This window comes from Strix uralensis, chromosome 22 (assembly GCF_047716275.1).
Source record: "Strix uralensis isolate ZFMK-TIS-50842 chromosome 22, bStrUra1, whole genome shotgun sequence".
NCBI lineage: Eukaryota > Metazoa > Chordata > Aves > Strigiformes > Strigidae > Strix > Strix uralensis.
The window spans coordinates 7801329-7814344 of NC_133993.1; the positions used below are offsets into that span (position 1 = coordinate 7801329).

The 13016-nt window shown below is 43.1% G+C and overlaps 1 protein-coding gene across 6 annotated transcripts in view; it reads left to right on the forward strand.

Annotated features, from left to right (window-relative positions):
• Positions 1–10786: 10786 nt before the first annotated feature.
• TANC2 (tetratricopeptide repeat, ankyrin repeat and coiled-coil containing 2) overlaps positions 10787–13016 on the forward strand; it is a 290476-nt gene continuing 288246 nt past the window's right edge. For all 6 annotated transcript variants that reach the window (XM_074891795.1, XM_074891797.1, XM_074891798.1 and 3 more), the window contains exon 1: positions 10787–10976. The gene's annotated coding sequence lies outside the window, so the exon portion shown is untranslated. The remainder of the gene's footprint in view (positions 10977–13016) is intronic.

A 13016-nucleotide genomic window follows, 5' to 3' on the forward strand; every position in this document is an offset into this window, starting at 1 on the left:
CCAGCCAAGTCAAAGTAATATCATCTGCATTTGCCAACAGTGTGCACGTTAGGGAATGACTCTGACCTAAATGTAATGATCTGATTTGAGAACAGACTCAACCACATAAGAGAGTGTTTACTCTATAGACTTAATTTCACATTGTAGAAGACACAGTTTTTCCACATCTGAGATACAGCGACTCACACCCTTTAGCCCTCTCTGGGAACTATGTCCATGCTCTCTCCCATAACACAGGAAAGCACGGAAGCAACATCCCAACTCCATCTTTTTACTAACTTGTTTACTACACAGACTGCTTACTCAGGATGCAGGAGAGCTGGGTTTGCATCTCCTTCATATAACGCTCCAACCACTAAGCTGTTCTCTCTAGAAGGGGGTTCTTGAGTTTTCCTGCCTACGGTGGTCACTTTGCGTGGAGTGGAAAGAGATGGTGGTAAGGAGGAAGTTACTACAGTTGTAATCTAGCTGTTGGGGACTAGCAGAGTAGAGCAGGGATCTAAGTTTCAGCAGACTGGAACCAAGGTTTCCTCCCCCTTTTCCTGCCTTGGTGAAACTTCCTCCCTGAAACTCCATTACCCAGACATGCAGGCTAGGGGAATAGGTAACGTTTGCAGCTCTTGAGAGGATTTAGGCACCAGTAAGAAATCTCACTGTCCGGAGGGCTCTAACTGGGCATGGTCAGTATAGTTTAGCTCTCCTGGGAACTTTACTGGAAGATTTAACTCTTCTTGGCTTTTAGTCTCTGGATTGCTAGCTGGTAAATCAATAAATAAAATGGTAATTTCCCAAAGAACTCCTTGTGTTAATATACTTTGACCATTTTTCTAAAGTCTATTGCATAACTTTCAAGGGTACTTTGGATTAAGACAAGAATTCAATGAAACTACCAAATAATGTTTTGGAAAACAGATTAACCTTTGCTATGAGCCATGTCTGTTTTGAGAAATATCATACTCTGATGAGAGATGCAGCACTAAATTTTCATGTTTAATGCATTTTAACTCTGAGAATCTCCTTATGGTGATGACAGCAAATGGAAAACAGACTATGAACAACACTAAGCACAGATATCCTGATCTCAGCAGATTAAAGGGTATTTGGGAAATAGCATAATGATTGCAGCAGCAGACTCGGTGTTCTTACGATGTTCTTGGGAGAGTGGGTATCTGGTGAGAGGGTGATCAGACATGGTGTACTGTAGCTAATCATCGTACAGGTGGATGAAACAAGTGGAAGTTCTGGCTGAGTGGGAAGCAATTTACTCAGCAATTCATCTTGTTTACAGCTATCTAACTTTGAGATGGGGTTAACTTCTACTCATTGGGCGCATACATGTAATTACTACCACTGATAAAAGATTTCCCTAGAATTTTCTATAAGAGAAGACCAGAGGATTTCCCTGGTTTATTCTGAATCTCTAAGACATCCATTTTTTCTGTAATTTCTAGACTGCAAAACATAGTAAACTGGTGGCTGGGAAGGCTTGCACAAAACCTGTATCAAGAAAAACCATGAGTTTTGGTAGCCCCCTCCATCCTGACTTGTCTTCAGTGAAACTCAAGACCAAACAATAAGTTTGCTTTTCCTTTAAATAAAGGCAAGTATTAACATAGCTTGATATGATGTAATCATTCATCTTTGCCAACTGTAAAACTCAAGAAAAATTTTTGATGTGCACATTTGTGGAAAAAGTTTGGGATTTTTTTTTTTTTTAAATCTAGTTTTATAAAGGAACCAATCCTTATGTGGCAAAACTGGGATCTTTTTATGTCAATTCACACTTGCCCCAGCTTGTGTATTATGGGTGAACAACTGTACAGGGTAGAACATGCAAAATAATTAAGTTTCTGTTAGTATTATGACATCTGGTGGTTATGGATGACTGAAACTTTATTAATACCTTACAAATAGTAGAATATTGGTGTTATCAGCTTCTTACACTAAGAACAAGTTCAAGCAAAAAACATAACCAAGCTGCTTCTGATGATCAGTGAGACCTCATCCGACAATGCAGACACTATGAACTGCAGTTCTGGTCCACAAGATGGTGAACAAATGTAGAGTGGATAACAGAAAGATAATACAGGCAGCTCTGCATCACTCTTGCATTATTGTGATCCCTTGGATTTACTGATGCTAATCCAGCCATTACGTAAGTACTTTTCTAACGTGTAACCTACGATGGCTTCTGGCCTCATTCAGCAATAAGGGGGTTAGGTGAGCTTTATATTTTTCCTCATTCTGCTGTGGAAGCACAGTACAGCTTTGTCATGAACACAAACCTGACCCGTGCTTGAGAAACTGAAAGATGCAGCAGGTGCGGGCACAGCTGAAAAATATGTTACCTGAGTTAATTTTCCTCAAATTAGTTCTCATGGCTTTTAAAATTGTTTTTCTTTTGGATTTTTAAGGTAGGTGCTCTATAATGGAATCTTTTGCATTGCCGGTTCTGTATGACCCCAGTTTAGTTACCTGTCTGATGACTGGTGTGTTTGATGGCCACAGTGTGTCATAACTGCCTGTAGCAAAGACAGAACTTCAGGTTTCCCCGCTCTGTTTTTTCCCTTGTGTGGTGTTTTTGTCTCTTTTTAGTTTGCTCTCTGTTCTGCTTCTGTCATCTCAGACATGCCCAAGGAACAAAACATATTATTTGGCTGGAATAAGAGAGATTTTTCTGTGTTGTGCACTTGAATGTTATGCTCTCATGCCTCAGTGCTTATAATCTGTATTTTTTCTGAGGTACATCACGTGATAAAAGAGTCAATCCACTGAATTACTAAACTCACTACTGATGGAAATAATTATCTGGCCTGGTAATGCAATACTCTTGGTAAATATAAATAACAAACACTGCATTGGTTTATTGGAGCTTAGTATTGTATTTAAGGATGCCCACTGCTAACTCCAGAGTTAAATATCTATGAAATGAGGGAGCTAATGTTTTTCATGGCATTTTCTCTTCTTCTTCCCTTACTTGTGAGGAAAACTCATCTTGGACAATAAAAATTGCTTTTACTTGTTTTCCAATTATTGTCATGTCAAAACATTGCAGCGCTGCCATCAACGCAAGTGGTCTTGCTGTGCAACTGCACAGTGGTCTTGATCAGTCTGACTGCACAGCTATTTTTTTGTTGGTTTGGTTTTCCTATTTTAATGCTGTCATTGTTAGTTTGATCAAGAGGAATGACCAGAGCCATTAGATTCACCTGCTTCATCATTCTCCCAAGAAAAAAGGAATCTCTGGCTAATATCAGCATCACATAGCAGCCTCTATCCTCCACAAATACTTGGCATAGTGGGATAAAAGGGGAAAAGGGAGCAGTGGCAGAGCGTGTACCAGCAAGGCGTAAAGCTTGCTGTCAGCGTGGCCTATAAAGCTGAACTATTACGTTCCAGAATCTGAAGCACTGTCCTGCCAACTGTAATAGGTGTAAAGACAGCTGCTGCTTCTGGCCTGTTAAACCTCCTGCAAGAGCTACCTGACCAGCCCAGGTAATACGTGACTGGAAATTTCGTGCCACACAAAATCACTGTTTGACACTGAGCACACTGAGAATTTGCACAGTATACAAACATAGAGGGCCACAAAGCTGAGTTGGAGCACCCCCCTGTGAGGACAGGCTGAGAGAGTTGGGGGGGTTCAGCTGGAGGAGAGAAGGCTCCGGGGAGACCTTAGAGCGGCCTCCCAGGACTGAAAGGGGCTACAGGAAAGGGGGGGGGGGACTCTTGATCCGGGGGGTAGAGATAGGACAAGGGGTAAAAGTTTTAAACTGCAAGAGGGCAAATTTAGGTTAGATCTAAGGAAGAAATTCTTCCCTGTGAGGGTGGTGAGGCCCTGGCACAGGTTGCCCAGAGAAGCTGTGGCTGCCCCCTCCCTGGAAGGGTTCAAGGCCAGGTTGGACAGGGCTTTGGGCAACCTGGACTAGTGGAAGGTCTCCCTGCCCGTGGCAGGGAGTGGGACTGGATGACCTTTAAGTTCCCTTCCAATCCAAACCAGTCTGTGATTCTATGATATACCTTCTGTATTACTGTGTCTCTGAAACCAGAGTTAAGCTTTCGTGTGAAAAAAAATGTAGAAAAACTATTGTTGAAGTTAAAACTCACTGTTTCCACTAAAAATCAGGAAGCTAAAATACTGCTCAACTTAGAAAGCAAGCAAATTCTCATTGTCTGGGTCTTATGGACATATATTTGTACGGTGAATAGTTTGTCTAGCCTCTGGATCTTGGCTGGGACTCATAGTGTTACCCCTAAAAGAAGTGAATAAAAGAAACTCTACATTTTTCTCACTGGGTCTTTATTTGAATGTATGCTACAGAGTTTGCCCTTGTAGCATTCAGTTAGTAGCCTAGCTTGGTCAGAACTATTTTTTTTCTGAAGTTAATGGAAACACTTAAATTTGATCCAGTCTTGAAAAAATAATTCCTGCAACCTTTACTGACTTAAAAAACTCCTTCTGCCAGAAATCATCTGTCAGGCCCAGGGTGCAAGTCCCTTACACATCAGCAGTTGTTTGCAGAGAGTGAACAACTATAATGAAGTTGGTGGTAATAGTTCTGTATACCTTCTCAAAAATATAAGCAATAGTTTCACAGTCTTGCCCATAAATATTATAGTTTGCACCTGCTTAAGTGAGTAGACTTGCCTGCCAAAGAAACTATCTTAATTTACGTCCTGGAGACAGACTGTATAGTGTGCTATTCCTAACAAAAGCCCCTACGCTGCTCAATTTTCCCTCCTCCCCTTTAGGCTTTTAAATTATTGACAATAAGATAGCAGCTGCAAACAGATACACTTATTTCAGTATAGCAATATCATATTCTAGCAATTCTTTCTGGATGTTTCCTTTACTGCTTTAGTTTTCCCATGTCAGTTAGTTTAAAAATCTATTAAAATGTAACAAGTCAGTGGACAGACTGCATAAACAGCTCTGCTGAGGTCTAAATTTACTTTCAGTGACTCCGTATCAAACTGGCCCAATCTGCAAATCAACAGATGATTTAACTGCCATCTTTACAAATTTCATCTTGGCTCTAAAATTCATAATGTGATCTCTCTGCCTCTTACATAATTACCAGTAATAAAGACTAGCATTCAGAATTTAGCTGAGAATTATTTTGATGATGCATGAAGCAGAAGAGGCTCCAGATGCTCTCTTGAATAGCTATCGCTGCTTAGTAAGCAATTAGGAGTAGTCACAGTCTTTTACTGTATTTAAACAGCAAGTGGGCTACTGGGGCCTAATCCTTACAAAGGCTTGTAAGTGTTACTGAATTGTAAATAATATTTTAAGGCTAGGAGCAGGAATTCTACTTGTGATAGTGCAGTAAGCAGATATGACTTTAAGGTTCCTTTTGAAACACATATATCAAAGTATTGAAATATTATTAAGCTCTGCATAAAATAAATGCAGTTCTGCACTGAACAAAGATGCTGATGGAAAGGTCACTGTGTGACTCTCTGTTGCTTTTTACCAATGCTATGATATAAGATAATGAAGTAAAAGTTATGTAATTTATAAACAGCCATCTTAAAAGAACTACTTTCAGACTTAATATAACCGAGTGGAAATAACTTTCAACATATGCTGCAGTGGTTTTCTCTACTGCTTTCTGGCCTACCTGAGACTCTGAATCCATCTTGTCTGGCATTTCCTTCACATACTGAGCATTGTCAGAATCCAAAATACACTATGGACAGAATTAGTGTTCTTTTTCTGAGCAATCTCTAGACTCTGATGATTCATCAAGTGTCTATTAAAAAAATAAATTGAAACATTCTAGGATTAGTATGGTAGCAGATGTCTTCAGCCTTACCACAATAACACAGGGAGCAAGCTAGGAGTAAAGACCACTTGAGGCTGGACTGAGCTTCCTTTTGGTAAACTTACTTAGACTACAGTGTCAGCTTTATGGGATAATCCTCTTTTTCATCTTTACTCATTTTCACTCTGTTTCTCCTTAGAATGATAAACATGTCCTGGTATTTGTCATTCCAGACTGGATATAAAGACTGTTTTAGCAAAATACATTGTACTGCCAACACAATGATTTCTGTAGTTTGGTTTAATTCTAATCATAAAAGGAGTATGTGTTCTGTTCCAACTAATATTGAAGGCTAAACCTTGTCTTAACATGTCTGAGAATGACATTACAAGGTAAGTACAATAGCTGGATGACTCAGTATATGCAGAACAAAACCATGTTCCTGCCCATGGAGAAGAGCGTGGAAGAGGAGAGGGTACCTATTAGACACCTGCCCTAAGGTTGTTCGAACCATACAGGAATAGTTTGGCAGCTCTGTGGTTTCATATCATGATTTCATCTGTACAAATCACAGGATTAGTTAATATGCCTGATTTACTTTTGGAATTTTAAAGTTGCTCATACCAAAGCATTATCTTCCTAATTGAAAAATCTGGTCACCTTAGTGCAACTCTGCCTTGCCCTCTACTTGGAGCTGCATTTTAAAGAGAGAATCCATCTCTGCATGCTTAGAAGCTCTCTGCACACCTGAAGATTTATTTGCTACCCACTATACCATCTTACCTTCTGAACGTATCCAGACACTTAATCACTTGTATTCAACTAAATTGGAAACAAAGGAGAGGTAATGTGAGAGAAAGGTACAGCAGCGTGATCCAAGGAGCAGTATGCAAATTTCTGGAGAGAATATTCTGACTGGCCTGTAAAAATAGATGTGTTCCACGCACCAGAGGAGATAATGTGAGCTATATTCACAGAGAAACTAGGGAGATAAATCAGAAGAGCTAAGAGCAAAACTCATAAACTATTGAGCACAATGCAGTCTTTAAGAAAGTACCATGACAACATTTTTCTGAAAGAATCAAAGATCTCTAAGGAGATGTCAAAATCAAAGTTTCTTAGATACAAAATATATATTCTGAGAATGTATTTCAAAAATTGATATCACAAATGATCAAAGGAATCAAGAAAGCTGGTAACAAACTGTTAGCAACCATCTTGAACTACTTGTCTTGCTGGCTAAACTATTTAGCATCTATGAAACAAAAGAGAGAAATGAACCTTGTTATAACCTGTGCAAACAAGAGAGAGATGGATAGTCAACTTGGATATTCTGATATCCAAAAATATTATATAGACTTGCCAGTAACTCAAAAGATTATCAGAGAGACGTTGTTATAGAAAATAAAACTATTTCTTTTCAAAGGGCAAAATACAATTTAAAAAAACGTTGACATCAGGTCATTAGTTGCATACCTGCTCTGTGAAGGACGTGATGTATTTCAATTAACATCGTGTCTTTCATTATGTACAATAATCACACGCAGTCTGTAAAACTCTCTCAAACACCACAACCTATGCCAGTGTGCTCTCAAAATTTGTCATGAAAACCTCATAATGCATTTTCATACTTTTGCTGTTTTCTAGCAATAAACTGCAGTGTCACCCATGAAAAGGCCAATGTAACATTGAAAATACGTCAGCTAAGCAATAGCAGACAAACAAAATACCTCTCTCTCTATATGGGCAATCTCAGGAAATGAAAACAAGGATTAAGAGAGATGTAAAGAATGACCTTATGCTTTACTTGTTATAACACATTGGGAAGGTAGTGTGGACAAAATTCCACTGATTCTGATTATGTCCTACATCTTTAATAACAGAATAAAGATTTGGTGTTTTTTGCAGGATTAATATTTACATGCAAAACTTAATGATGACTTTTTAGAATTAGAGAAAGAAAGGATTGGTTTCCATAAAAGAAAATCATACTGGCTAATTGTAAGTGTATGCCGTTTGGTAGCTGTGATGAAAATACATAACACTATTTCTGCAGTTGATCAGCTTGATGTCTGAATGACACACACTGAGTTGTACTCAGCACAGCTACTCATGTCCGATGGTATCGCCCCTTGTAAAACAGGTCGTCTGAAGGCAGGCCTCATTCGCAAGCAGTAAGGTAAGGGAAGAAGGAAAAGGGAGGGGGAAATAGGCAGTTGGAGGCTGAATGGTTATTTAAGAAGAAGAAAGGGCAAGAGACTCTGAAGCCAGAAGCTATGATTCTCTCCTTAAGACATTTTGTTTACGTAGGCATTTTCAGTGACTTAATATTTTAAGAACTGTGACACGCCAACGCCTGAGAAGATTTTCCATATCAGATAGCCTAAGTCAACCTGCTAAAGTTATTCCCCAAGGGCCAAATTCAGTCTTGTTGCATCACTGAAAGTCTGCTGAAGCTAGTCTGTATGCTGGTATTAGTGAAAGGGGAATGCAGCTTGGAAAGCAGAGATGTTTTCCATTTTTTCTCTTTTTGAAGCTGATGCTGAAGACTATCCGGTATTCAAGAACTGTCCATGTTTAGGCCACATCCTGCAAAACACATTAAAGCATAACTTAATTCTAGTCTTGTTGTTCACAAATTAAAATCAAGTGTTTTGTGGGATTAAGGTCTGTATTTAGGGATTAATAATCGTCATAAAAATATTTACAAATGTCTATTTTAATATCATAATTATAGATACAATACCATGCTTGTAGTACTGTGTACAAAGGTATTTTCTTCAGAAATGAGAGCTAGGTCTGTCAGTTGCCTAGGGACCTAAATAACACTTTGTGTCCGTATTTTTTCCTTATTTTTTCATTGTATTATCTCCTACAAGTGCAAAGCCTGCAATCCTATACACATGTCAGTGTTGTACATACTGGTATCAACAAAACTACTCATAGAACACCAGAAAATACAACAGATGAGAACACAGATCATAGGGGTCATTTTCTCTCCCTCAAATGATTATGACCTACTAAAGAGTTTCTACCATGCCTACTGCATGTCAAACCGAATGAAAATGCTGTACCAAAACCCATTAAAATCCTCTCTATAATACATTGCTGCCTCAATAAGAGGAGGGGGTGGGGAAAAAAAAAGCTTAGGTCCTTGGATACCTGAAAATGCATATCAAGAAGTTTCTCTTTTGCTTCTGCAACGAATTGGTGAGATGAGCAAGAGGACATTGCAGCTGGTTTTCATCCCTTTCCTCAAAGAAGGATGTGGAAATGCTAAAGAAAGTTCAAAGAAAGGCCACAAAAATGATCCAGGCCCTGAAAAACAAGCATTAATGATGTAAGGTCTAAGGAGCTTGACTTATTGGGCTTAATTGAAAAGGAGGTTAAGAGGTGACTTCATCACTGTGTATATCTACACACACCTTTAATGAGCACCGGACAGGTGAACGGCTTTGCAACGGTACTGACAAAAGCAGAACAAGATTTACTGCCTGTAAAGTTGGCAGGCGAGTTTTAAAACAACCACAATCACACAGTGACCTAGTGATGAGGATATTACGTAGTGATGAGGTTAACAGAGCGGTGCAAGAGCTTATCAAGTGATGAACTCACCATCACCTGAAATATTCAGCTAGTTATGTACTTAAAAGATACGATTTCACCCAGTTTCTGGGATAAATCGCGTGGTCTATGAATGTAAGGAGATTGATTGGGCTAGTTGGTTTTCGTAGTCCTTTCTGATCCTAGATCATGTGAATCTATGAGTTTTCCTGTTCATCCCTTTAATGCAGGGATGTCTTAGGGACACCAAAATTGCCAGCAGCTGCAATCAATAGGCTTGTAACACTCGTGGCTTTGCATCAACACAGTTCAAATCTCATATTTTGGGGGATCATCTGTTCAGCCATGGAATTGAGCAAGATTGATCCCGGCCCTAACCCTTCAGTACATGATTGGCTGAACTTATTCTTAAGACTATTTGCCTTTTTAACTATCAGAGATTGGCTAAAAAGGAAGGGGGTGGCCCAGGGTGAGCTGATAGAGCATAAGAAATGGCAGACCAACTCATCTTTTTTGATGTCTGGCCAATCTTCCCACTTGATATGATTAAGGTCAAATTGATTACCCAATTATTTTCCTTCAGGCAGATTATTGTAGGAAAGGTTTATTTTCCCTCAGGAGCAGGGGTGCAGGTAGCAAGCTGGGAGCATGGGGGTATTACTCGAGCATATCCAGAGAAGGGCAACGAAGTTGGTGCAGGGTCTGGAGCACATGTCGTATGAGGAGCGGCTGAGGGAACTGGGGGGGTTTAGTCTGGAGAAGAGGAGGCTGAGGGGAGACCTCATGGCCCTCTGCAACTACCTGAAAGGAGGGTGCAGAGAGGGGAGATGAGTCTCTTGAGCCAAGGAACCAGCGCCAGGCCAAGAGGGAATGGCCTCAAGCTGCGCCAGGGCAGGGTCAGACTGGCTCTTAGGAAGGATTTCTTTGCAGAAGGGGTTGTTGGGCGTTGGAATGGGCTGCCCAGGGCAGGGGGGGAGTCCCCATCCCTGGAGGGGTTGAAGAGTCGGGTTGAGCCAGTGCTGAGGGATCTGGTGGAGTTGGGTTGATGGTTGGACTGGAGGATCTTCAAGGGCTTTTCCAACCTAGACAATTCTGTGATTCTGTGATATTCCCTCCGGTGGATAGTGCTTGTGTTGCTGCTTCTCCTGTTTTCTAATTTGTGCCTGTGACGCAAATTTACTGAAGGACTGAAACGCTTAAGTCTGGTGATATCCCTAGCTTCAATAGCGGGCGATGAGTGAAACGTGTTGTCTTGCGCTATATGCACGGGGGAACAAAGAAACTTTTGTTCACCTCGGCTTTATGTAAGCGGGAGTAGAGTGGGAGCCACGCTAACCATCACCTGTCCTGCTGCCAAGTTCCTGCAGAGGTTCCTCCACATTAATCACCCTGTTTAATCACAGCCATCTGTCACAACAGCCAGCCATGGGGCTGTCCCTTCCCCCCGAGGCAGCGGCGGGAGGCAGGTGGAGCCCGGCGAGAGGCGAAACCGCCCCGGCGCGGGGGAAGGTCGGGCAGCACCTGGAGCCGAGCTCGGAGGGAGGCGGCGGCCGCCCCCGCGGGGCTGTGGGCCGGGGGAGCGGCGGGAGGAGTGACCTGGCCGAGCTGTGGAGGCCATTTCCCGGCGGGAAAACACGCCCGTGGGTGAGCGAGCGAGGGAGGGAGCGAGGGAGGGAGGGAGCGAGCGCGCGCTGCAGGGGCGGCCTCCGCGCTGCGGGAGGCGGCTCCCCAGGGGAGGTTAGCGGGCCCCGGGGGGGGTTACCGGTCCCGGGTGGGGGTTAGCGGGCCCCGGGGGGTGTTACCGGGCCCCGGGGGTAGCGGGGCCGGTGGCCGCTCGCCTCGCGGGGCGGCGGCGGTCCCTCGGGCGCGGGACGGCGTCTGCCTGTTGCCGCGGCAACCGGCGCGCGGCCGATCCCCCCCCTCAGCCCGCGGCGGGCGCTGGGGCGGCGCCGCCGTGAGGGGAGAGCGGCGGGGGGCGGCGGGGGGCTCCGCCGCCTCAGCTGTGACCCGGGATCGCGGCGGGGGGCTCCGCCGCCTCAGCTGTGACCCGGGATCGCGGCGGGGGCAGCTTTTCTTCAGCGCCCCGTCCCCCGCGCGTTCAGCAGCGGGGAGGCCGCGGCCTGTCCCTCCCCTCGGGCCTTGGGGGAAGGGCCCCTCTGGGGATCCCCGTGCCCCCAGCACCGGCGGGCCCTGAGGCGGTGGCCGTGCCTCTCCCCAGGGCCTTCCAAGGGGCGCCTGGCTCTGTCTTTAGGTGTTTCCAGCCCTTTTGCCCGCCCCTGGTGAGCACCCGGGGGCTGGGGGTAAGCCGGGCCTAAGCTCCCCCCAGCCCTCTGCAGGGCCTTGGGGCTGCTGCGGCACCAGCGGAGGGAAAAACCAGGTATGGGAGCCGCTTTGGTGCTGGTTTGGTGCAAGACCTTGGTGACATCTCACGATGTTTCGGTGAGAAATCTGCCCACGGGTGTTAGATGGGTTTACACGAGAGCAGAAGGGGTACGGTGAGGTTTCTGTTCTTGCTTCAAGAGACCACGCATTTGGGATTTTTTTTTTGTTTGTTTTTAAAGAATGCTTCCGGAAGACTTAACCACAGAGTTGCTGTGTTTTTAATTCTAAATGTGGGCGTGATCCAGACATACCTTTTGTTTATTTGCATTCCGTCTTGCTCATCTTTCAGACAAAAACATAGTCAGCATCAGGCTTGTGAGCTGTAAGCAGGCACAGAACTACAATTCCTAAACTCAAGTGCATCTTATTTTGCTATATAGAAAGGAGTTTTATTAATATTTTGATATATTCAAATTACAGTGACCCAGCAGCATAAGTACTCCAGTGCTCCACTACATGTCATGGCACAGACGTTGCTCTGTGACCCCGGTCTGGTACATACTAACATCTTGTGTTTTTTGTCCTGCTAACGAGGACAAAAAGAACAAAAGGGCAAAATAGATACTAGCAAAGAACAGTTACATTTAAAGCCTTTACTTTGCCCTTAGTTCACCTCCACTGTTCTTAATATTGTCAGGTTTCCAGAGCTCAGCGGTCTCTTAATTTGGAATTTCCCTGTTTGTTGAGGTCAGCCCATGAGGCTTATTTTAATGATTTTTTTTTTTTTTTTTTACTGTTCATGCAATCTCTTATTGCAGACAGGAAAAAAAAATGTTGAAAAATATTAATTAGGCAGAGAGGGAATAGTGCCCAGGCATATCAGGTTTCAGAGTAACAGAAATGTCTTCCTTGTGTCAGCGTAGCTGTGGCTGTTTCCTTCACTTACTGGCGTCATTATTCTGGTTTTGGTGCCAGCACTGCATGTGGATTCATGAAGTACAGGAAAGTAAAGCACTCATTGCCCTGGAGAAGTTAAAGATACAACCTCAGGAGAATCCCCAACTGCTATGATAACATGACCTAAATAAGAGGTGTAACCTTGTTTGGCATTCCTGCCAATCCCATGTGACATGTAGTAATATGCTTAAATCCCCAAATACTGTTGTAAATCTGGCCCATAATCTACAGTGCACAAGCAGCAGGGATCTGTGAGCAACATCTGCTCAGAGTGTGCACACCAACTACCTCTTTTTTCCACTGAAATCAAGCTGGGTTTAGTAACAGTTTAGGTGATTGCAGACTCAGTTCCATCACTGATGTAGAATTGATCATTTAACCATTTGTTTGGCTTTTTAAAAATTG